General features: G+C 39.5%; 1 protein-coding gene across 1 annotated transcript in view; it reads left to right on the forward strand.

Moving 5' to 3' along the window:
* Nucleotides 1-23360, forward strand: part of parp8 (poly (ADP-ribose) polymerase family, member 8) — a 374464-nt gene that overhangs the window by 203299 nt on the left and 147805 nt on the right. The window lies entirely within an intron of this gene.

Raw genomic sequence — 23360 nt, forward strand, 5'->3', positions numbered from 1 at the left:
AAGGAGATAAAAATTCGATAGCTTCCCCATTTTCAACATGATTTCTCCATTTATTATAGAAGGTTAGAACTAAAATATAAACCTTAAATAATTTTAAAAGAATTTTGAAAGGGCAGACATAAACAAAACAACTTGCTGGTTTATGGTGTTAAGGTCTGCTGCATCGCTTTTCTCCGAGTTCTCCGACTTGGGAATCGGCAACAAACTCTTCGCCACCAGTGAGAGAAAGAGTGCGAGAGTGTGATCTAAGTACCCACTCACTTTTAAAAATTCTTTCTATAAAGTAATATTTAAAATATTATTTATTTTATTATTAATTTATTATTTAAAATATTTCCATTTCATTTCATCTGCTTGATAATTTAGGTACTCCAAAGCGTTTGACTCCGTTCAGAAATGCTTGGAAGTATTTGAAAGAAATTGGCATTTGTTTCAAACTAATGTATTATTTTCTCATGTTAAATCTATTCAAATATTTATATTTGTTTAATTACTTTTCATGATTTTAAAATAATACTGAATGTCACAAAAACTGGGTGTTCTTTAGAAGACTGTTCTGCATAAGTACATGGCATAGTTTGACACAGTTAATTTCATTTGCTTAGATTGTATATGGTCTTGATTTGGTGATCGCAAATGTTGTGTTTTATAATATGGGAAGCTCTTTTAAGGCACAGTGTATTATCATACAGAATTTTCCTGGCTGTCTCCATATTCATCCTGGGAAGTTTTTCCAAAGGCAAGTTTATCATTTTATCCCAATGTTATTGGGGCTTATTTGCTATCTGCAACATCAGCCCTATTATGAAATTTTTGAATTTAATTGACTATGTCTGAAAATTAGAACAAATTTGTACATAAATTTCCCTTAGGATGTTAAATTAGAAGCCATCCTCATTTATGATTGCAATTGGCATCTTTGCGTGAACAGATGAACAAGCAGTACTTTTGGAATCAATGATTTAGTTTGGCTTTGGGAATGTCCCTTTCAGCCTTTGCAGTTCCCATCAATCAGCAAGTAAATTCTGTGATCTCTGTCCATATTATTGGATCAACTTTACAATGGCACAAATTTTCCAGCTTTGCTTTGCAACGAGTTTAAGTTTTAGGATCCAACCCTTGGATTTCTCCAAATATGTACCATCTGCAAATTGATCAAGTAGTTCAAGGTCACATGGAACAGGGAGAGTTTATCAAAAATGCTGTAGACTTTTGAAGAAAAGTGTTTTACCGACATTAGAGTCCCTAAAGGGCTGAACATTTGTCTTGAGCAACAGCCACAAAATGCTGGAGGAACTCTTTTGGTCAGGCAGCATCTATGGAGAAGAATAAATAGTTGACATTTTGGGTTGAGGCCATTCATTAGGACAGGAAAGGAAGGCGGCGAGAAGCCTGCATAATGCCCTGGTTATGATTTCTACTGCTAATGCTGTAGGGTATTTCGTTTCATAGCTTTCTGTAAAAATAGTGTGGCCTGCTGGTAGAATGTTCTGTTTTTAGCTAAAGATAATGGGCTCTGATGTTCAACTTAGAAATTTTGTGTCAGCCAATCAGGATGATAGAATTAGGAGAAGGTTCTAGAGAGAGCTGGGTGGAGAGTGGTTTGTGATGGACAGTGGTGGGGTTTGTGGTTTTTTTGGCGGGAGACACAGAGAAGGTTGGAAGAGACGGCCATGGGATTCAATTCAACGGGAAGTTACAATTGCAAGGAGTGCTTCATAAGATGAAGAAGTCCAAGAGACGAAGTTTTACCAGTGATTGGTGATGAGAATCCAGCGCCATGAGTAACCATCATACACAGCTTTTGGACAATATGAGTTCAGACATAATGTGCACATTTAAGCTGGTTAACTATGATGGGCCCTTTTATTTTTTTTTCTTTCTTTTAATAACTGTTTGAAATTAGTGAATACACTTCCTTTATAATTATATGTGGCTATTTCTTGCCAACCGGTAATTGTGTCTGGGGAGTATTTAGACAGCATTCACTGTAGTCGGGTCTCCATTAACCAGAACATCCCAACTTTCTTGTCTGATTTAACCCCAAATCTTACCATGCCTCGATGTATATTGCTTATAAAAGGTGACCTTCTCACCGCTGAGTCACGAAGCTGTTAGCAGAGTTGGCTAATGAGCCATGTTTGCGTATGAGCCCGGTGAGGGGGCCTCACCTGAATAAGAAATGGGGAGAGGGGAAGCTGGCAGGTGATAGGTGTGACCAGGTGAGGGGTAGGCGGGTGGGTTGGGAGAGGAGGGATAAAGTAAGAAGCTGAAGGGGTTGGTGAAAGAAGTGAAGGGCTGAAGAAGAAGGAAGCTAATCGGAGAGAAGGGTGGAGCATGGAAGAAAGGGAAAGAGGAGGGCAACCAAAGAAAGGTGATGGGCAGTTTGGGAGAAGAGAAGGGGTGAGAAGGTAACCGGGATGGGGAGTGGAAAAATAGAGGAGGAGGGAGGGAGGAAAAATTACTGAAAGTTAGAGAAATCACTGTCCATGGCATCAGGTGGAGGCGACCTAGACTGAATATGAGGTGTTGCTCCCGCTCCCTGAGAGTGGCCTCATCAAAGCAGGAAAGGAGGCCACGTACAGATATGTCAGAACGGGAAATCAAATTGAAATCGGTAGCCACCAAGATTGTATCTTTTGCAACAGACAGAGCAACAGTGCTTGATATTTCACTTAAAATTTTGATGTTGTGGTAACCCCGTTGTTTCATACAACCCCCATAATGTGTATAGAATTTGAATAAAGTTACCATTGAGAAATGCCATGACAGGCCCAGCAAGGGGTAGCCAACCAGGAAATATGAATGTGTTGGATAGTAATTTTTTTTTAAATCCATTGGTTGTTTAAGGAATGCAGGCTGTTAGTATGCAGGACTTATAAGTGAATGTTGAGGCTGAAGGGGGCAATAAAACAAGTGTGAAGTACAGAACAGAGCAAAGGCGATTAGAAGAACACAAAGTGGCAATGAAATAAACAAGCAATTTATCAGCCTCCCTTTAGCATAGGAAGCTCAACCAGAATAAATCCTGTCGGAGATGAACAGTCCATTAGTGCATGGCAGTTCATTTGAATCATTCAAGAGTGATTAACAATGATTAACAGAATCCCAGTAATCAGATCACAATACAAGGTGGAAAATTAAATGAAATGGCCCAAAGGCATAAATCTAGATTCTAGTCTGCCTCTATGCTTTCATTTGGATGAAGGATGTAAAACATTATCAAATCTCACTTACTTAAACATAAAAGAAGCGATTCATCCTGTGCAGGCCACCAACACAGGCAATCCCATTTGTCACATTTCCCTAAATCCCCACTGTCTTATCTTGCTATAGCCCTGTAATATATTCTGTCCCATCTGGTCATCTCTCCTTTGATCCTTTGCCATTAAGGGGTAAATTACAACAGCTAGTTAATATAGAACACTACAGCACAGCACAGGCCCTTCAGCCCATGTTATTGTGCTGACTTTTTAACCTACTCAAAGATCACTCTAACTCTTCTCTCCTATAGAGCCTTCAATTTTTCTGTCATACATTTGCCTATCTAAGACTTTCTTAAATGTCCCTAAGAATCTGCCTCTGTCACCACCCCTGACAGGACATTCCACGTACTCACCACTCTCTGTGTAATACTTGCCTCTGATATCCCCCTATACCTTGCTAAGTCGTCTTATAATTGTACCCCCTGGTATTAGTCATTCACCTCCTCCCCCCGCCCCGGGAAAAAAGTCTCTGGCTATCCACTTGATCTAGGCCTTTTATCATCTTGTACACCTCTACCAAGTCACCTCTCATCCTCCTTTGTTGTAAAGAGAGAAGTTCTACCTCATTCAATCTACCAGCATATGCCTTACAATTTGGTAGGAACTAGAATGCTGTAGCTTGAATTCACACAGTTACTGGGCAAGTGTACAGTATCCACATAGACCATCACTTCTTATACTACCACCTTAGCAGCGTGAACTAGAAATTTTGTAAATCTTGTAATCTTTGACTTGAAAATCTTGTACATCCTATTTTAAGGTAACTTCTTTTTCCTACTTCTAATATTTGTATATCTGTGCGCTTGAAATGCTACAATGAGACTGTAATTTCCTTTGGGATCAATAAAATATCTATTTATCTAGCTCACACCCAAGATCAGGATAAAACCTAAGTCATTTGAATTGTAAGCTATCCCATGAACTGCCTCACTACATTGCTATTTTGCTTTATGCTCTTTACAGATGCTAACTGATCCAGGGATTACTTTCACTTCATGCTTTTCTTTAAAGTTATCAACACTTGCTGTATTCATTTCTTAATTTTTAAATATTTCCCAATTTAAGCTCTGCCTAGTGCACACAACGATCTGATATCCCTATCTGTTGCCTTAAAAAAAGTAACAGCCAATCTCTGCTCCGAAAAGTTGCATTTTATCTGCTAATTTTCAGTTGTCATGGACTTGAATGAAAAAATGTGTTATTATTTCTGTATCTGATTGGGGATTAGACTGTCATTATAAAATGAGGAATTATCTGATATTGTCAACTGATACACTGGATGTGTGCTGAAGTTTTCTGCAAAGGACTGCACACAGCATGAAACAACAGTAAGCTTACAGCTCAGCTTGTATCTTGAAATAATTGATTTTCAACAATACTTTAGAGATCATTATTGAAGATACATTTCATTCAGGATATACTCAATTATTTATGAGACTACCATGTTATTGATATCATTTTGATAATTATGGAAATAATATTGATTTGTATGTGTATGTATAAATAAATTGATTAACATTTAGTACTAAAGATATTCATTTTGTAGCTTTGTCCAGTTCTATTCATGTAATATAAACTAACCCAACTATGCTCCATGAACTGATCTCCAAATCTGGGCTTTTGTGTCTCCCTGACTGTCTTCACTCTACTGTTGACAGATCTGTTTTAGACCTGCTCTCTGGAATTCCTTCTATGAAGCTCTCTGCAGTTGTGCTTTTCTCTCCTCCATGACTCCCCTTAAGCCTAATTGTTTTGACCAAGATTTTATAGTTATCTGATCTTGCACCCCTTACAGTCTGTTATTCTGTCATCTAATGTGCATGTTTGTGTATATTCATGTGAAACACCTTGGACTGTACTATGCTTAAAGACTGCAAATAATACGTTATTTTGATTGTTTCAAAGCTTCAAAAGGTACATTTAATGGCAGAGAAATATATACAATATACATCCTGAAATTCTTCTTCCTCGCAACCAACAGAGGAGTGCCCCAAAGACTGAATGACAGTTAAATGTTAGAACCACAAAGCCCCCCCAGCTCCCCCCTCCCACACTTAAGCAGCAGCAAAGCAACGATCCCCACTCCCCAGCAAAAACAGCATCGGCACCCCCCCCCCCACTGAGCACTCAAGCGTGCAGCAAAGCATCAATAAAGACACAGACTTGCAGTACCGCAGAGACTACTTGTTCACCCAGTAATTCGACATAACACAGGGTCTATCTCTCCTTAATAAGGGAAAAAGAGGTGTCCCCGTTTCACAGCGATAGGGGAGACATAACAAACAACTCACTGCTTTATGATGTTAAAAGTCTGTTGTATCACTTTTTCCAAGCTCTGTGTCCAAAGACGTCGGGTCTCTGGGCACTCAGCCAGCAGCCAGCTCACTGCTTTTGATCTTCCTTGTACTCCCACGACACACCAGTTTCCTGTGGAGACACTGACCTCAAGTCCGCCCACCTCCAGAGCCACGAAATCCCAGAACCCTGAAGGTGCACTAATCTTCTAGGCCTTGGTATATCAAATAGCAGCCAGTCGCGAAACCCCAACAGCAGGTCCCATTCCCGCAAAGAACCAAAGTCAGTGTGTAACGCCAGGTCAGGGTCTTCAAAAGAACCCTGAAAGGGAAAGATAGAGTTATTAAAGATAGGAATAGAGCTGTTTCCAAAGATGCAAGCAAAGGAGTCGCCATTAGTCATCATTGTCCTCCCAAGCTCCACCCAATGTAAGTGATGAGTTACCAAATTTTTATTGAATAAAGGAAAATCTTAATGCAATGAAGGACAAAGGAAATGCTTCAAAATCAGCTGGAAGAAATCCAACACCACATCTAAGAAGTAGGAAGACATTGCACTCAATAGGTACACCAGCAGGAAATCTGTTCAAGAGGGAGCTGCACTGGATAAGAGCGATCCCGTTGTGCTGCACAGAACAAGTAACGGCTGCTAAAGTAGAGACTGAACAACCAAGAGACCCAATCACTGAACAGACTGATCGCATACACCACAGAGTTCACAGTACACCAGAATATGTGGATCCCAGATCAGCCTCCACTGCCACCTGAGGACTCACCATAGACAACCCCTTAGAAGAACATCATACTCAACATGAGTGATTGCACAACTACTACAACTACTACTTTATGTAATAGGAAACCATTTTTTTTTCCCACTGTCAAGTCCGAGTGAAAGCATTTTTTGATCTAACCTTGATGGTTCTATTTTACAAAATTATGTCCATGTTATAGAATTAACCTTAGTGATCAATTGCATTCTCATTCTGTAAGAGTGGATTGTATTGTCAGAAAATAATTGCACTCCAAATACAACTTTGTATTTGCCTTTTAAGTTTTGTTGCAAGCTCAGATACATTCGGTTATCAGTGCAGTTATCCAAATATTAACATGCATATTGAATTTTTTCCCCATTTGAAGTAGATCAGCCTTCCTTGAATTTGATACTTTAGTAAGAAATTAGCTTAATTGTAAATTCCTGGAACTGTTGAGTCCAGATGGCCACTGTAATTTAAAGATTGTTGTAATGAAAGAATTCACAGGTTGTGATTTATATGAAGAATACTTATAATACATATTGGATAAAGCTTCCATTATAATTTAAATGCTGTTAATGCATACTGGATTATAAGCCCAAGCATTCAGAATCCATTTGCAGATTTCTTAAAAACAACTTGGAGAAAATGATATTCAATACATCTTTTTGTGATTGGCAGTGCAGTGTTTGAAAACTTCAGTTTGTTTTAATACATTTTTGGTAGACCAACATCAAACACTTGAAGCAGATGGGATGGTGTTTAGATATGGTTATCACAGAATAGATTATTTGGCAAAACTGAAGGCCAAAGACAGAAGGAGAAATTGTGAGATTATTTTCTTTAAATGACTAATGGATTAGAAAAGATGAAAAAATTGGTGAACAGTTGCTTCTAAGGTTGAAATGAAATGTGGTTTGGGCTTGGAGGGACAATGTAATGGCTACTGTTGTGTTTGATCCTTATTACTGACTTAGACATGGGAACACAGGACATGATTTCAAAGCATACAACTATCAGAAAGCAAGAACAAAGGCATTAAGAGACCTTAGGAGAAACAAAGATAGATTGGTGCAATAAGTAGAAGTTAGGCATTTGAAATTTAACACAACAGAGGTCCATCTTGGGAGGTAGAATAAGGAGAGATAATATAAATTAAGTGGCTTGGTAGAACAAAGGGAATGGAGGATATAAATATATATCTTTTAAATTAGCAGGACAAGTTAAGAAGGTTAGATTACTTTTGAGTCCATTGAATTCAATGGAAGGAAAGATACTATACATAAATATTCTGAAATATTTTGTGTGCTTTTTCTCAAAATAAAATGCTTTTTTTTTGCACTTTCCAAGAAGTGCAGTTACCCAGGACTGAGAGGCTGTAACTGTAAATCCATTTGAAAATGTAATTACCTAATGCAGTTATATGTGTTGCAACAGTACATTTTCCCTAAGTCTAGATTTGGCTCTTCAAATAAATTTCTTATTCAATTAAATTATAAGAAAATAACTATAAAAATAAATGATTGAGTTTGAATAAGATATAAATAGAGGCTGCTAGAAGCTGAAATTCGGGTATTAAATGTAAGCAATTTATGAAAAATTCATCTACTGAAAAAAGTAAACTGTAAATAACATACGGCTTAGAAATATCAAAGTACAAGATGAGACTATTCTGCTATAAGCTGCTTAAAACAGTTAGAGTTATAGAGTCACTCAGCATGGAAATGAGCTCTTTTGTCCAACTAGTCCATGCCGACTAAGGTTCCCACCCCTTTGTTCACTTTTGGCCCATACATTCTAAAGTGTTCTTTTTGATGTGTAAGTATGTTTTAAATGTTAAGATGCCTTTTCTAACTGATAAATAAAATCAGTTTAACACCCTAATATGGGTGGACTGGATGGGAAGGGAATATTAAAAGAATAAACCTGTAAACCATCTAATCCACTGGGGAGAAGTTCAGTGTCTTCCAAGATGCTCAAATTTTTTGACCGATTATAAATGAAAGTGATTCTCACAATTTAATGGTGAAGTTACATTTTTATCAAAGAACCTCTGATAGGCTCTTCTGGGAGTCTATTGCTATGATAGAGCTCAGAGCAGATTCCCAGATATAGTGGGCAGTATGAAGGACAGTGATTATTTCAATGCATGTGTTGGGAACTGTGGCAATTTCATTACCTAAGTGAGAAATAGAAGATAGAACAGTGCAGTACAGGAACAGGCCCTTCAGCCCAAATATTGTGCCGAACTAATTAAATTAGTAATCATATTTCTAATCTCTTCTGCCTACACATTGCCCATATCCTCCTTTTTTCCTCACAGTCATCTGCCTATCTAAACATCTCCTGAAAGTCTCTAAAGTTTCTGCATCTACCACTGCCCCACGCAGTGTATTTCAGGCACCCACCACTCTCACTGTGTACAAGAAACTTGCTTCTCACGTCTCCTTTGAAATTACCCCCTCTCACCTGAAATGCATACTCTCTGGTATTAGATACTTAAAACTTTGGAAAAAGATAGTGTTTAAATGCAAATAGCACTCTTAAAACACATTTAAAAACACACAGGATTCCTATCTTAAACATTTCCAAATCATGAACCATTTCTAAAACACAAAGGATCTCTCAAACACAAAGGATTCCTAAAACACAGGTACAATTCCTAAAAAAAAGACATACCACAATGCAGATGAACAAGTCATCCATTGCAGAAACTGAAGCTGGAAAAATGGATTCTAGCTCACTCCATGTCCCTTGATGTTCTTAACCCTATTCCTAATAAGCCTGAAGAGCTTTCTACATTTACACCATTTTCTTCCATTTGATTGACTTCACATGTATATGATATTTCCTCAGATATTCTTTTAACAGAAATGGTCTAAAAACATTTTTGGAGACATCGTTCCATAATCAATGCTGTAAATGCTGTGAAGCTAGCTTCTTTGAGTACATAAAACCTTCCAACTATGAACACCTCAGTTATTTGATATGCTAGAGGATGTTAACCATCTAGGCTACAAGCTTCCTTGAACTAAGCAACTTAAGAGTCAGCTTGTGTGTTTGAAAAATAACCCAAGTTAAATAACACTTTGTCTTATATTACATCTTTCCAGCAGTTAGCCTCGTGGCATGAGCCGGCAAGTCTGAGTTACAATAAGACCTTGTTTGCAAAGCTGCTCTGTAGACAAAATTTGTTTTAACTTCAAACTGATTAGTGCTTGCCTTTTACATGTTAAGGACTGAAGACTCTATGAACAGAAACCAAACAAACTTGGGTAGAAGTTTAGTTACATTTTGTTTTTATCTTAGAAGTGGTAGATGCTGTATTTAGAAAGCTACGATTCTATGCGGTGGCCTAGGACAGTGAATGTCCATCACAACCATATGCTTTCTTAACCACCCTATCAACCCGTGTAGCCACTTTCAGGGAGCTGCATATGAACTTAGACTCCAAGATTCCTCTGCTCATCAGCAGTGCCCTTAATAGTGTACTGTCTCTTTGCAAGGTGCAACACTTTATAATTGGCCAGATAAAAATCCATCTATCATTTCTCGGCACACAGCTGCAAATGACTACAATAGAATATATCCCATTGTGTTCTTTGCCAGGCTTCTACACTATCCACGACACCACCAATGTTTATATCATCTGCAAACTTACTAACACACTCATCTACATTTTCATCTAGGTCATTTATATACATCATAAACAGCAGAGGTCTCAGTACAGATCTCTGCAAAACAACACTAATGACAGTCCTCCAGCTAAAATAAGTCCCTTTGATTTCAAAGATACGTTTGCTTTCTTTGACAGGAAGATGAAAGTTTACTGCCTTTGGAGTTTACCCCTGAAATAACAGGGTGCTGTTTGTGTACACTTTTAAAAATCTGATTTCAGGCAACATAAATATAGTATTGTAACCATTTCTATTTACTTAATATAATTTTATACTATATTAAAATTACAGGAGTCAGTTTGGCTTATTCAGCTTGTACTGTTCCAAAGATTTTGTACATTTTGTATCCCTTGCACAAACCCCAAACTCTGCTCAGTATGAATCACACCCAAGACAGGAAATAGAGAACCTTTGTTTTTAATGGTCCTGATAAATCTTAACCTGCCTCTCTGCCATTGATTGTAAATTGCAAGTAGCAAAATAAGTCCTCACTAACAAAGCAAAACCTGCTTTCTTCAATACTCTTGCATTGCAGTTAGCTTTGCCCTTCACACACTGTACAGGAACTCACTACAAAACCTATCAGAACTGACTTATTAATACTGCCCAAGCTTTTACACAACCCCCCCACCCCCCACACCCAAACACACAATCACTATTCACATAACTGGTTTTCTACATGTTCCTGTGAGCTTTCGGAAAGATTGCCCAGCTGAAAAATAGCCACATGTGTTCATCAGCTTGGCTTATGATGTGAGGGATAGATGCACACTTTAGAAATAGATGCACAAGTTTAGATACACATTGACGTTAAATCTTCAGGGCTTTCCCAAACACAACTGCTCTCACCAGCTTTGAAAAATTGCCCAGTCAAGATTATGTCTTGTGGCCTTAAGTGTCACAAAACCATTGGCACTACATTGTAGATAATTACCAGGATATGTAACAATGTTCCATAATCAGCACAGTTTTACATTTAATTTTATGATTAAACAGATAAGTTTTGGAAGCTCAACAAATAAACCCTGCTTCGGGCTAAAATTCTGATTTTGGACTTTGCTGTGAGTTAATATCTTCACAATCTCATTTTGACCTGTCTGCTTCCCTGAGTTGGTACAGTAATTGGGTTTCCTTGGACTCAGCTAGTACTCTGCAAGCTTCTGGTGTGGATGCACCCATGCTTGCCATTGACTTTCAGTCTCCATGTTATTACCTAGCACTCAGCTGCTCCCAGCTTGGGCTCTACCTTTCTATTTGCGCATTATGCTTTGCAAAGGGTAACTGCATTTTAACTAGTTTCTCAGTTACTGGACAAATACAAATTCATAAAGTTCCTTACTGATAACAATATTAATAAACTATACGATTTTAATTGAGTGAGTTCAAAATGATCATTTGTGATACATTCCTCAAATACTGTATTCCAGCAAAATATTGTTGAAGTTTGTCAGTTTCTAATGAAGTTGTTTACAATAGACATTGATGGAATGATGAAATTTTTAATTCAGAAATAATATGGTCTACACAGAGCCGACATTGCCAGTGAAACGTGGCAGGAGGAAGTTTTGTGGTCACAAAGACTTACTGATGAAAAGTGGATAAACGAGCATGGCCATACATATGTAAATTAGTCTACTTCTGATCTCAGCTACACCAGAATAAGATTTTTAACAATTTATTCCCAATGCTGTTGGTCTTTTAGATAAGACGAACAACCAGCCGATCTGGTACGAAAGGCAGTGTGAAGTAGCTAGAGTGGAGGAAAAAAAGTAAGTGTCAAGAAGATCTAAGGAAGAAAATGTCAGAATGCAGATATACATGAAATAAGTTATATCAAAAATAAACCTTGGGAGTAAGCTTTTACTTCATATTCAGCTACTTGGGAGGACAGATGAAAAGCTTATTATTGCAGGGTGTACAATATATGAAGAGCCCACTTAAAAGCGTATGCTGTCAGTTCTTTATCACCAGAAATGTATTAATGGAGCTTGGTATCAGTGCAATTGCAGCATTTTTTATTGCTGTTATGCCACTGCAGTTTCATCAATGAGATGGAATTTGCAATCTATGATTCAAGAGCAGTGCTGTAACTTGGCAATAATGTACTAATGAAATTCCCGAGAACTAGTCTCAGCACTTTTGCATTCAAATTTGAGGTATACATCTTCAACTAGTGAAAGTCAGCATTTAAAACAATTTAAAACTTGACCCAAAACAGGAGTGTGTGGGCCATGGCAGTCAAATCTCAGACTGGGCATGGCACCTGATGATGATGATGAATTGATCTACCAGAAACCCTTTTGAACTTTCTGAATTTGGAGTGGCATCCTTTCCTAAAAATGTATGCAAAAAGAAATCATCTCAAGCACTTCAGTTTTTACTGATCAAATCCCAAAGAAATAATCAGAGATAGTTTCAGCACTTTTGCAATCAAATCAGAGGTGGTATATCTTCAACTAGTGTAAGGAAGCATTTAAACAATTTACTTCACCCACCAGAAACCTTCTAAACTCTTTTGGAATTTGGAGTTGCATCCTTTCCTAAAAAAAATATGCAAAGGGTATAATAATGTCATCCACTTACTTTTTTAACCATTAAGTATTATCCATCAAATGAGCACAGTACAACATGGACAGTCCAAGCGTGCCTGTCAGAGCAGTTTTATTCTTGTGCTCAAAGTAATCAGCATTATTGAACATTTTGCAGTTAATCTGCTTTAGATTTCCAACATAATAATAATGGAAAAACCCATATTTCTTATAAAATAATTTTTGGTGTTTACTTTTTAATAAATAAAATTCCTCTCAAGTGATTTCTACTTTCAAGCCACAGCAATGAATGATGACAACAGTAACTTTTTTTTATATTACTGGATCCTGTGTTTTTTTTTAAAATGAGATCCTTAAACTGAGCACTATGATCCAGGCGCAGTTCGATGGGACTAGGCAGAATACAGTAATAGTTTGGCACAGACTAGCTGGGCAGAAAGGCCGGCTTTTGTGCTGTAGTGCTCTATAACTCTACGACTCTAAGACATTAAAATGTAAATTCCCAAGAAAACAATTATTCTGTCTTACTTTTTAGAGTCGTAGAATTGTGACAAATTTAATTTATGTGATCAGAAATAGAAAATAAGTGGATGTCAAGCCATTATGTCCAATAGTCATTTGAATTATTTTCCTGGGCGACTTCATACCCATATTTCTCTCACCTTCTTTAAGACAGCCAACAAAACTAACCTTTGATGCTCTGCCTTGTACCTGTCCTAATGGGCCATATTTCCCTAAGTGAAAGGTCTCGGGAAGCTTGCGGGGCTGATAACATGCACAAAGATGGAAGACCTGGACATCCTGTAATGCACCCACCAGGGATTTCCCAAGTGTGTTCCAATGCTGGACTCCAGATAGAATTCAGCAGCAGAATGCTGGTTCAGCAGCAATCAAGCCAGGCAAACTGCCAATCGATCCAGATTACCGTATACATGATGTACGGTTAACAATTCAGGCTGATGACTTTTTTGACAAACCTAACATTGTCAACCTAATATTGATGTCAATTACACTTTATCTGTAGAGAACTTACTAAAACTGGCTTTAACTCACAGGTATTTGCTTTGAAATTATTTTTTGCTGTTTTGTTTTGCAGATGAGTACTGATCTCAGTACATTTTCACATGCTAATTCAAGCTGAGTTTTAATACGATCAAAGGAACTTAAGTAGCTTCATCTTAAATCCTGCAGATTTGCATGCCATCTGTTGAAATATCTGATTTGCAGGTTAAGAGCAACACAAAGAAAATGGTGGAGGAACTCAGCAGGTTAGGCAGCATCCATAGAAATGAACGAACAGTCGACGTTTCAGGCCAAGGCCCTTCTTCAGTTAATGATTTAAAAGTTTTCTATTAAATCAGAAACAAATTATCAGTGGAATTCATAGGTGAAGCATTTGTAGACTAATTAAAGTCTAACTTGTTTGGATAGGATGGTGAGATCTGTAAGCTGAAGAGAGATTGTATTGGCATATAGTTCCTCCAACCTATGGCATGAACGTCGATTTCTTCAACTTCCAATAATTTCCCCCTCCCTTCCCACTTGGTGAATTTCCCAGTCTGACCTCTTCCCTCTTCCCCTCACTTGCCTATCACCTCTTCCTCATGCCCCTACCTTTCCCTTTCTTCCACAGTCCACTCTCCTGTCCTATCAGATTCCTTCTTCTCCTGCCTTTTGCCTTTTCCATCTATCACCTCCCAGCTTCTTACTTCATGCCCCTGACGCACCATCAATAACTCTCGGAGACGTGAGTCGAGATAGGCTTTTATTAGCTGGAAGAAAGCACTGTCAGCAGCAAGAGACCATCACACAACATCCTGGAGACTGAAGGAGGAGCAGTGCCTCCAATCGCCTTTATACAGGGGTCTGTGGGAGGAGCCACAGGAGCAGTCAGCAGGGGGGCGTGTCCAGACTGGTATATGTAGTTCACCACAGACCCTCTCCCCCATCAACCTGGCTGCACCTGTCTAGCTTGTCCTCATTCCCCTTCCCCCAACCACTATACTGGCATGTTCCCCCTTCCTTTCCAGTCCTGATGAAGGATCTTAGCTCGAAACACCAACTCAGTTCCCCCAGTATTTTGTGTTTTACTCTGTATTTCCAGTATCTGCAGAATCACATGTGTTTATACAGTTTAAATATTAATCTTCAATCAGCAGAAAATCCATGGAAAATAAGTCCAGTTTATCCAGTCTCTCCCAATTACTGAAGGTTTCCAATCTAAGCCACACTCTAGTGAATCTCCTCTTCACCGTTTCCAGCACCATCGCATCCTTTCTACAATGTTGTTCAGAAAATATTGGGAAGGAAGTTGTAGATTAGTGGAGTTGAAATGCTGTGCAAACGCTACAGTGGTGGAAGGGGAGGAGGAAGTTCACCATTGGAATTTGTTCAGGAAGGTGACAACTATAACCTATTTAACACATTTACACATCTCTACTCTCAGATCCAGCCTCATACTAATAACTGTAATCTCCTGAAATCAGTATTTCTTACTGTACTACAGGTTCTTGGCAGCTAGAGCACCATTTGCATGAGGAACAACCCTTTATATCTGAATGTAGATAATGCCCAAAATATACAGTCTCCTCTCAGCAAAGAAAAACTTTGCCACTCCGTTCAGGCATCCTTTGCAGAGTGGAAATTATAGGGTTAACAAATAAGAGTGTTGGATGGAAGAGAATGAGCTGTACTGGTAGTAAGCATTTGCTTGCTCAGTCACTTTCTCCTTACACCAGTCTGCTGTCTCACAACAGTTTTTCTGATTCTTCCCCAGACTTTTGAAATGTAAAGGTGAGAAAGCAACAAAATTGGCTAATATCCCATTACTCAGTGAATAAACATAATATTATAGAACAGGGGTGGTGAACTGTTTTGACTGCATGCCAAAATTTGCAATAATCTTCTGAAAAATTATCTTGCGTGCCAAGGTAATTTTGAGTGGAGATTGTCATTGATTAATATATTAGTAACAATAAGGATAAAGGATGAGTCCTGTTACTTATTTATGTGTATTTATTGTCCTACTATTAATAAAAGTATAAAATAGACAGACAAATGAATATAGCATTTTATAAAGTCTGTTTAAAATTATTAATTTTAATCTTTTAAAAAGACAACTGAAAAATATCTTAATTTCTATATAGCACTGCTATTGTGCCTCAAACATAAAGTTTGAACATGTTTGTTTCTTTGCTTGTGTATCTAACATAAGCTGAAAAGGCTAAACGCAATGGTTTACTAATATGAATAAAATATGTTTATTACAAAGAGTAAGTATTCGTGGGGCACTGCTGTCAGGCAGTAAAAACAGTTGTTGCTTTATTTGGCAGTAAAGATAATCATTATGTATGTTTCTATTATGAATGGAGTTTAAAGAATTGAGGGGCAGCAATGCCTGTTGCATGCCAACAAAATTGTTGTGTGTGGCATTTTGGGCATGCGTGCCATTGCTTCTCCACCCCTGAATATTACATAAAGTAATAGAGCATAAGAACAGGCTCTTTGACCCACAATGCTGTGCCAAACTAATTAAGCTAAAAATGCCTAATTACACTCATCCCTGATGCCTACACAGGGTACATATTCTTCCATTCTCTGCATATTCATGTGCCTTTCTAAAACCCTCTTAAATGTTTCTGTCTGTAACTACCCTCATTTACACATTCCAGGTGCACAACAATCTGGATAAAACTTGACTTCAATATCTCACACTGAATTAGCAATAGAGAGCATGCAAGTGTAGAGGGCTGAAAAGTTAACAGATGGATTTAATGCAAGAGGAATAAGAAGAACATAGAAGAAGACTATTGTCTAATTGGAGACTGGCTGCAGATGAGTGAAGTGCAGTGGTATCACAAAAGTTAGCAGATAAGTAGTTAGGAAAACAAATGACACAAGATGGATGGAGTTTAGAAATATCAAATTCCTGCTGTATCATTGCAGAGGGTACTAATGAGGAAATACTTGGAGTTCAGCTTTGGTACCATTATTTAGGAAAAGATGTATTGCCATTGGACATAATCTAAAAAAAAAATCACTTGGCTCGTGATTCAGATGGGAAGGTTGATATACTGCAAGTGGCTGAAGAAATTAGATCCATGCTGTCTGGAATTCAGAAGAATGATTTTGTTGAAGCATATAAAATCATTAGGCATGACAAGGTGGATTTTGAAATGTTTTCATTGGTGTAAGACTCTCAAGAAGGACGCATTAAAAGATTAAGTAGTAGTTACTGAAAGTGAGATGTTAAGAATTGTGTTCTTGTAGTAGCTGGAAAATCTTTGGAATTCTTTTCTCCAAAGTGTTCCAGGCGCTGACTTATTGGGCTATTTAAAGAGCAAGTTTATGAAGGATGGGAGAATTGAGGGTCAAAGGGGCAAGTACAGAAGGGGAAATTATATTAGAAAGGCAGGGCACAATTGAGTGACCATAAGGCTTACTCCTGTATTTTTATCTTGTTATATTCAGCCAGCTACAGTCACATGAGTGTCGGGGAAGGGTTGGAAAACATCCTTGCCCAGAGGAAATCCAGGTTGATGGCTGAGTATCTGATGAAACCTCTTGCACCCTTTTGTGCATTCCTGCGGTGACAAAGAATTGACCCAAGAACAAAATCCATGTCAGTATAGACTTTTGTGCTAACGTGTATGTGAGGGAGTTTATACCAGCACACTTTCTTGTACAGGGTTCTTTCTGGTCCAAAATTTGCAATCTGTATGTAACCCCAGTCCTAAAGGACAAGATGGGATGGGGAAAGGGAGTGCTTCTAGAATAGAAACATAGAAAACCTACAGCACAATACAGGCCCTTTGGCCCACAGAGTTGTGCCGAACATGTCCCTACCTTAGAAATTACTAGGCTTACCTATAGCCCTCTATTTTACTAAGCTCCATGTACCTATCAAAAAGACTCTTAAAAGGCCCTATCGTATTTGCCTCCACCAACGTTGCTGGCAGTCTGTTCCATGCACTCACCACTCTCGGAGTATAAAACTTACCCCTGACATCTCCTCTGTACCTACTCCCCAGCACCTTAAACCTGTTCCCTCTTGTGGCAACCATTTCAGTCCTGGGAAAAAGCCTCTGACTATCCACACGATCAACGCCTCTCAACATCTCATATATCTCTATCAGGTCACCTCACATGCTCCCTCGCTCCAAGGAGAAAAGGCTGAGTTCACTCAACCTATCCTCATAAGACATGCTCCCCAATCCAGGCAACATCTTTGTAAATCTCCTCTGCACCCTTTCTATGGCTTCCACATCCTTCCTGTAGTGAGGCAACCAGAACTGAGCACAGTACTCCAAATGGGGTCTGACCAGGGTCCTATATAGCTGCAACATTACCTCTCGGCTCCTAAATTCAATTCCATGATTGATGAAGCCCAATACACCGTACGCCTTCTTAACCACAGAGTCAACCTGCACAGCTGCTTTGAGTGTCTAGTGGACTCAAACCCCAAGATCCCTCTGATCCTCCACACTGCCAAGGGTCTTACCACTAATACTATATTCTGCCATCATATTTGACCTACCAAAAGGAACCACTTCACACTTATCTGGGTTGAGCTCCATCTGCCATTTCTCAGCCAGTTTTGCATCCTATCAATGTCCCGCTGTGACCTCTGACAGCTCTCCACACTATCCACAACACCTCCAACATTGGTGTCATCAGCAAACCTACTAACCCATCCCTCCACCTCCTCATCCAGGTCATTTATAAAAATCACTAAGAGTAAGGGTCCTAGAACAGATCCCTGAGGCACCCCACTGGTGACCGAACTCCATGCAGAATATGACCCGTCTACAACCACTCTTTGCCTTCTGTGGGCAAGCCAGTTCTGGATCCACAAAGCAATGTCCCCTTGGATCCCATGCCTCTTTACTTTCTCAATAAGCCTTGCATGGGGTACCTTATCAAATGTCTTGCTGAAATCCATAGACACTACATCTACTGCTCTTCCTTCATCAATGTGTTTAGTCACATCCTCAAAAAATTCAATCAGGCCCTTGACAAAGCCATGCTGACTATTCCTAACCATATTATACCTCTCCCAATGTTCAAAAATCCTGCCTCTCAGGATCTTCTCCATCAACTTACCAACCACTGAGGTAAGACTCACTGGTCTTTAATTTCCAGGGCTATCTCTACTCCCTTTCTGGAATAAAGGAACAACATCTGCAACCCTCCAATCCTCCGGAACCTCTCCCGTCCCCATTGATGATGCAGGGATCATCGCCAGAGGCTCAGCAATCTCCTCCCTCGCCTCCCATAGTAGCCTGGGGTACATCTCATCTGGTCCCAGCGACTTATCCAATTTGATGCTTTCCAAAAGCTCCAGCACATCCTCTTTCTTAATATCTACATGCTCAAGCTTTTCAGTCTGCGCAAGTCATCACTACAATCACCAAGATCCTTTTCCATAGTGAATACTGAAGTAAAGTATTTATTAAATACCTCTCCTATTTCCTCCGATTCCATACACACTTTCCCACTGTCACACTTGATTGGTCCTATTCTTTCATGTCTTATCCTCTTGCTCTTCACATACTTGTGGAATGCCTTGGGGTTTTCCTCAATCCTGCCCCACCAAGGCCTTCTCACGGCCCCTTCTGGCTCTCCTAATTTCCTTCTGAAACTCCTTCCTATTAGCCTTACAATCTTCTAGATCTCTAACATTACCTAGCTCTCTGAACCTTTTGTAAGCTTTGCTTTTCTTCTTGACTAGCTTTATAACAGCCTTTGTACACCACTGTTCCTGTACCCTACCATAACTTCCCTGTCTCATTGGAATGTACCTATACAGAACTCCACACAACTATCCCCTGAATGTTCACCACATTTCTTCTGTTCTTTTCCCTGAGAACATCTGCTTCCAATTTAAGCCTCCAATTTCCTGCCTGATAGCCTCATAATTCCCCTTACTCCAATTAAACACTTTTCTAACTTGTCTGTTCCTATGCTATTGTAAAGGGGACAGAATTATGATCACTATCTCCAAAATGCCCTCCCACTGAGAGATCTGACACCTGACCAGGTTCATTTCCCAATACCAAATCAAGTACAGCCTCTCCTCTTGTTGGCTTATCTTCATACTGTGTCAAGAAAGGTTCCTGAAAACACCTAACAAACTGCACCCCATCTAAACCCTTTGCTCTAGGGCAAGGGTGTCAAACTCATTTTAGGTCACGGGCCGGATTGAGCAAAATGCAGCTTCATGCAGGCCGGATCAGTCGGACGCGTGCGAACGCAGCTTTCGTTGCCTCCGTTTTTTCAGCCTGCTCTCATGTGTCTCAGTCTCTGCTATAACTACAAAGTGTTTCACTTTACAAATTCCGTTTCTTATGAAGAAGACTGCCGAATAAACACTAAAAACCCTGAAAACCTGGTACCTGAATAAACTCAGCATTAGCCATATCATACGCCATAGGCGCTTCGATTACTGGGGCCAGCTTTAATAGTAATTAGATGTTATCTCGCGGGCCAAAGATAATTCCACCGCGGGCCTTGAGTTTGACATATATGCTCTAGGGAGATACCGATCAACATTTGGGAAATTAAAATCTCCCATCACGACAGCTCTGTTAGTGTTACACCTTCCCAGGATCTGTTTCTCTATCTGCTCCTCGATATCCCTGTTATTATTAGGCGGTTTGTAAAAAACACCCATTAAAGTTATTGACCACTTCCTGTTTGTAACTTCCACCCACAGAGACTCTGTAGACAATCCCTCCATGACGTCCACCTTTTCTGCAGCCGTGACACTATCTCTGATCAACAGTACCACGCTCCCACCTCTTCTGCCTCCCTCCCTGTCCTTTCTGAAACCTCTAAAACCCGGCACTTGAAGTAACCATTCCTGTTCCTGAGCCATCCAAGTCTCTGTAATAGCTACCACATCATATCTCCAAGTACTGATACATGCTCTGAGCTCATCCGCTTTGTTCACAACACTCCTTGCATTAAAATAGACACATCTCAAGCCTTCGGTCTGAGCACGTCCCTTCTCTATCACCTGCCTATCCTCCCTCTCGCACTGTCTACAAGCTTTCTCTATTTGTGAGCCAACTTCATCTACAAAACTGCTAAAAGAAAAACTTGCATTCAACAAAGCAACACCATTGCCATAGCCAGCAACGGAAAACAATTATCAAAATAATTGCCTAATTACAAAAAAATCAAACTTTTAACAATTCTGAAGAATAATTACTACAAAGCAAATCATTTACAGTTAGTCATTTCAAAAAATTGAATAGTTCGTAAAAATGGAAAAATACTAAAATTTAAAACATCATTTCTGTTCTTCCATAATAAAATCAGTGGAAGTGTTACCATGTTAAGATCCAGGTGGTCCAGGTTATCCAGATTATCCACAATGTCAGAGCACAGGCAGGAAATTACCAGCAACTAGATGCCTACAAATTCCTGACCTCCACATTCATTCATGCCAAAGTATCCCTGGTATGGTGGCACTTACACAGTAAAAAATAATCCAGAAATTCCACATGGAACTGTTGCCATACCCCTAAAAATAAGATCCAATAATCATCAGCTGAGAGAATTGGGTGTTATTTTATCTCAGGGCACCTGAGACCAGTTGTAATCACTCTCATTTGCTGCTGTGTTTAAAATCAGTTAATGCTTATTTGTGCCATAAGTGAGGTCATCAACTATCAGGTTCCTGAACCAGCATGGACATCTTCACTCACCGTAACACTGATCACTGAACACACACTATGGACTCACTTTCAAGGATGCTACAACTCATGTTCTCAATGTTCTTTATTATTATTACTTGTTTATTTTTTGAATTTATACACTTCCTTCTTTTGCACATTGTTTGCTTGTCAGTGTATATAGTTTTGCATTGATTCTATTGTACTTTTTGTTCTACAGTAACTGCCTGCAATATAATGAATCTCAGGGTGGTATTTGGTGACATGTACATACCTCTATTCCCCACTCTGCACTTTCAATTCTTCTCACTGACCTATTACTTTCACCTGTGTCCCTCCTTCCCTTTTTCCAATTGTTCACTCTCCCCTCCCATCAGATTCCTTCTTCTCCAGCATTTGACCTTTCCCACCCACCTGTCTTCACCTATCACATTTCAGCTGGCCTCTTTCCCCTCTCTCCACCTTTTAATTCAAAGGCAACAAAAGTATAAATTATGCAACCTTGGGATTTGCTTGCTTACAGGTAGCTACAAAGCAAGGAACCTTAAACAACCCAATTAATGAAAGAAAAGAATAAAGATAAACGTAAAAGACTAACACTTAATGAAAAGGGGAAAGAAATATAAAAATCATGCAACACTTGAAGCAAACAACAGCATTCTGAACCAAACATGAGCCCTCAGATCTGAATCCCGGAGCAGCCCAGAGTAGGCCCGAAGCCTCGCTCATCAGTTCATCATACTAGCCGGCATGGAACACAGCAACCAGGGCAGTCCTCATAGCCTCAGCATCATGGAGACAAACGAAATCAGCTCTCATCCCAACCGATACCCAGTCTTTTCAGAACAAACAGCGAAAGGTTCCACACCCTGGAGAGAGGAGTGATGATCATGGAGAGTGAGTGAAATAAGCTCTCCCTTCCAATCTGGACCGGTGTTTAAATTTTCTAACAGTGCATTGTACCTCGACAATTAATTCTCAGCATTACCTGCTTGTTTTTATATTTTAGTCCTGATGTGAATGCCAATATCGTATTTACCTTCCTCACCACAGACTCAACTTACAAATTAACCTTTAGGGAATCCTGCACATGGACTCCCAAGTCCCTTTACGATTCAGCTATTTGTATTTTCTCTCCATTTAGAAAATAGTCAACCCTTTCATTTCTTCTATCAAAGTGCCTGTCCATACACTTCCCAACACTGTATTCCATCTGCCACTTCACTGCCCATTCTCCGAATCTGTCTAAGTCCTTCTGTAGCCTCTCTACTTCCTCAAATTTCCTGCTCCTCCACATATCTTCATATCATCTGCAGACTTTGCAACAAAACCATCAATTCCATCATCCAATTCATTGACATATAGCTTAAAAAGAATTGGACCCAACACACACCACTGTGTTGCATCTGTATTAGTCACCAGCAGCCAATACAAAAGGCTCCCTTTATTCCCAGTCTTTGTGTCCTGCCAGTCAGCCACTGCTTTATCCATGCTAAACTCTTTCCTGTGGGCTCGTAGTTTGTTAAGCAGCCTCATGTGTGGCACCTTGTCAGAGGCCTTCTGAAAATCCAAGTACACAGCATCAACAAATTCTCCTTTATCTATCCTGCTTGTTATTTCTTCACAGAATTCTAACATATTTGTCAGGCAAGATTTTCCCTGACAGAAACCATGCTGACTAAGGCCTATTTTCTCATGTGCATCCATGTACGATAAAACCACATCCTTAACAATTGACTCCAACATCTTCCCAAACACTGAGGTCAGACTAACTTTCCTTTCTTCTGCCTCTCTCCCTTCTTGAAGAGTGGAGTGACATTTGCAATTTTACATTTCTACAGAATCATTCCAGAATCTAGTGATAAGGTTTTCAAGATGGCGGTGCGCATGGACGCAGCGGCCCCTTGGGGAGTGATAAGTGTTTATTCTGTTTGTCCTAGACGCATAACATGCAGTCGGAATGTGCTCGTTAACATCAGGGCATACTATGTCGGAAAAACTGACGAGTTCTGGTGTGACATGGACAGTTTACACCGCTACGGACCACTATCCGCTACCAAGCCAGCTGCTTCCCGAGGGAGGAGGCAGCGAAAGTGCTGTGAGAGAAGACAGAGGAGGGATCAGAGGGCCGGCATCCATGCTAG

This window comes from Hemitrygon akajei, chromosome 13 (genome assembly GCF_048418815.1).
Source record: "Hemitrygon akajei chromosome 13, sHemAka1.3, whole genome shotgun sequence".
Lineage (NCBI taxonomy): Eukaryota > Metazoa > Chordata > Chondrichthyes > Myliobatiformes > Dasyatidae > Hemitrygon > Hemitrygon akajei.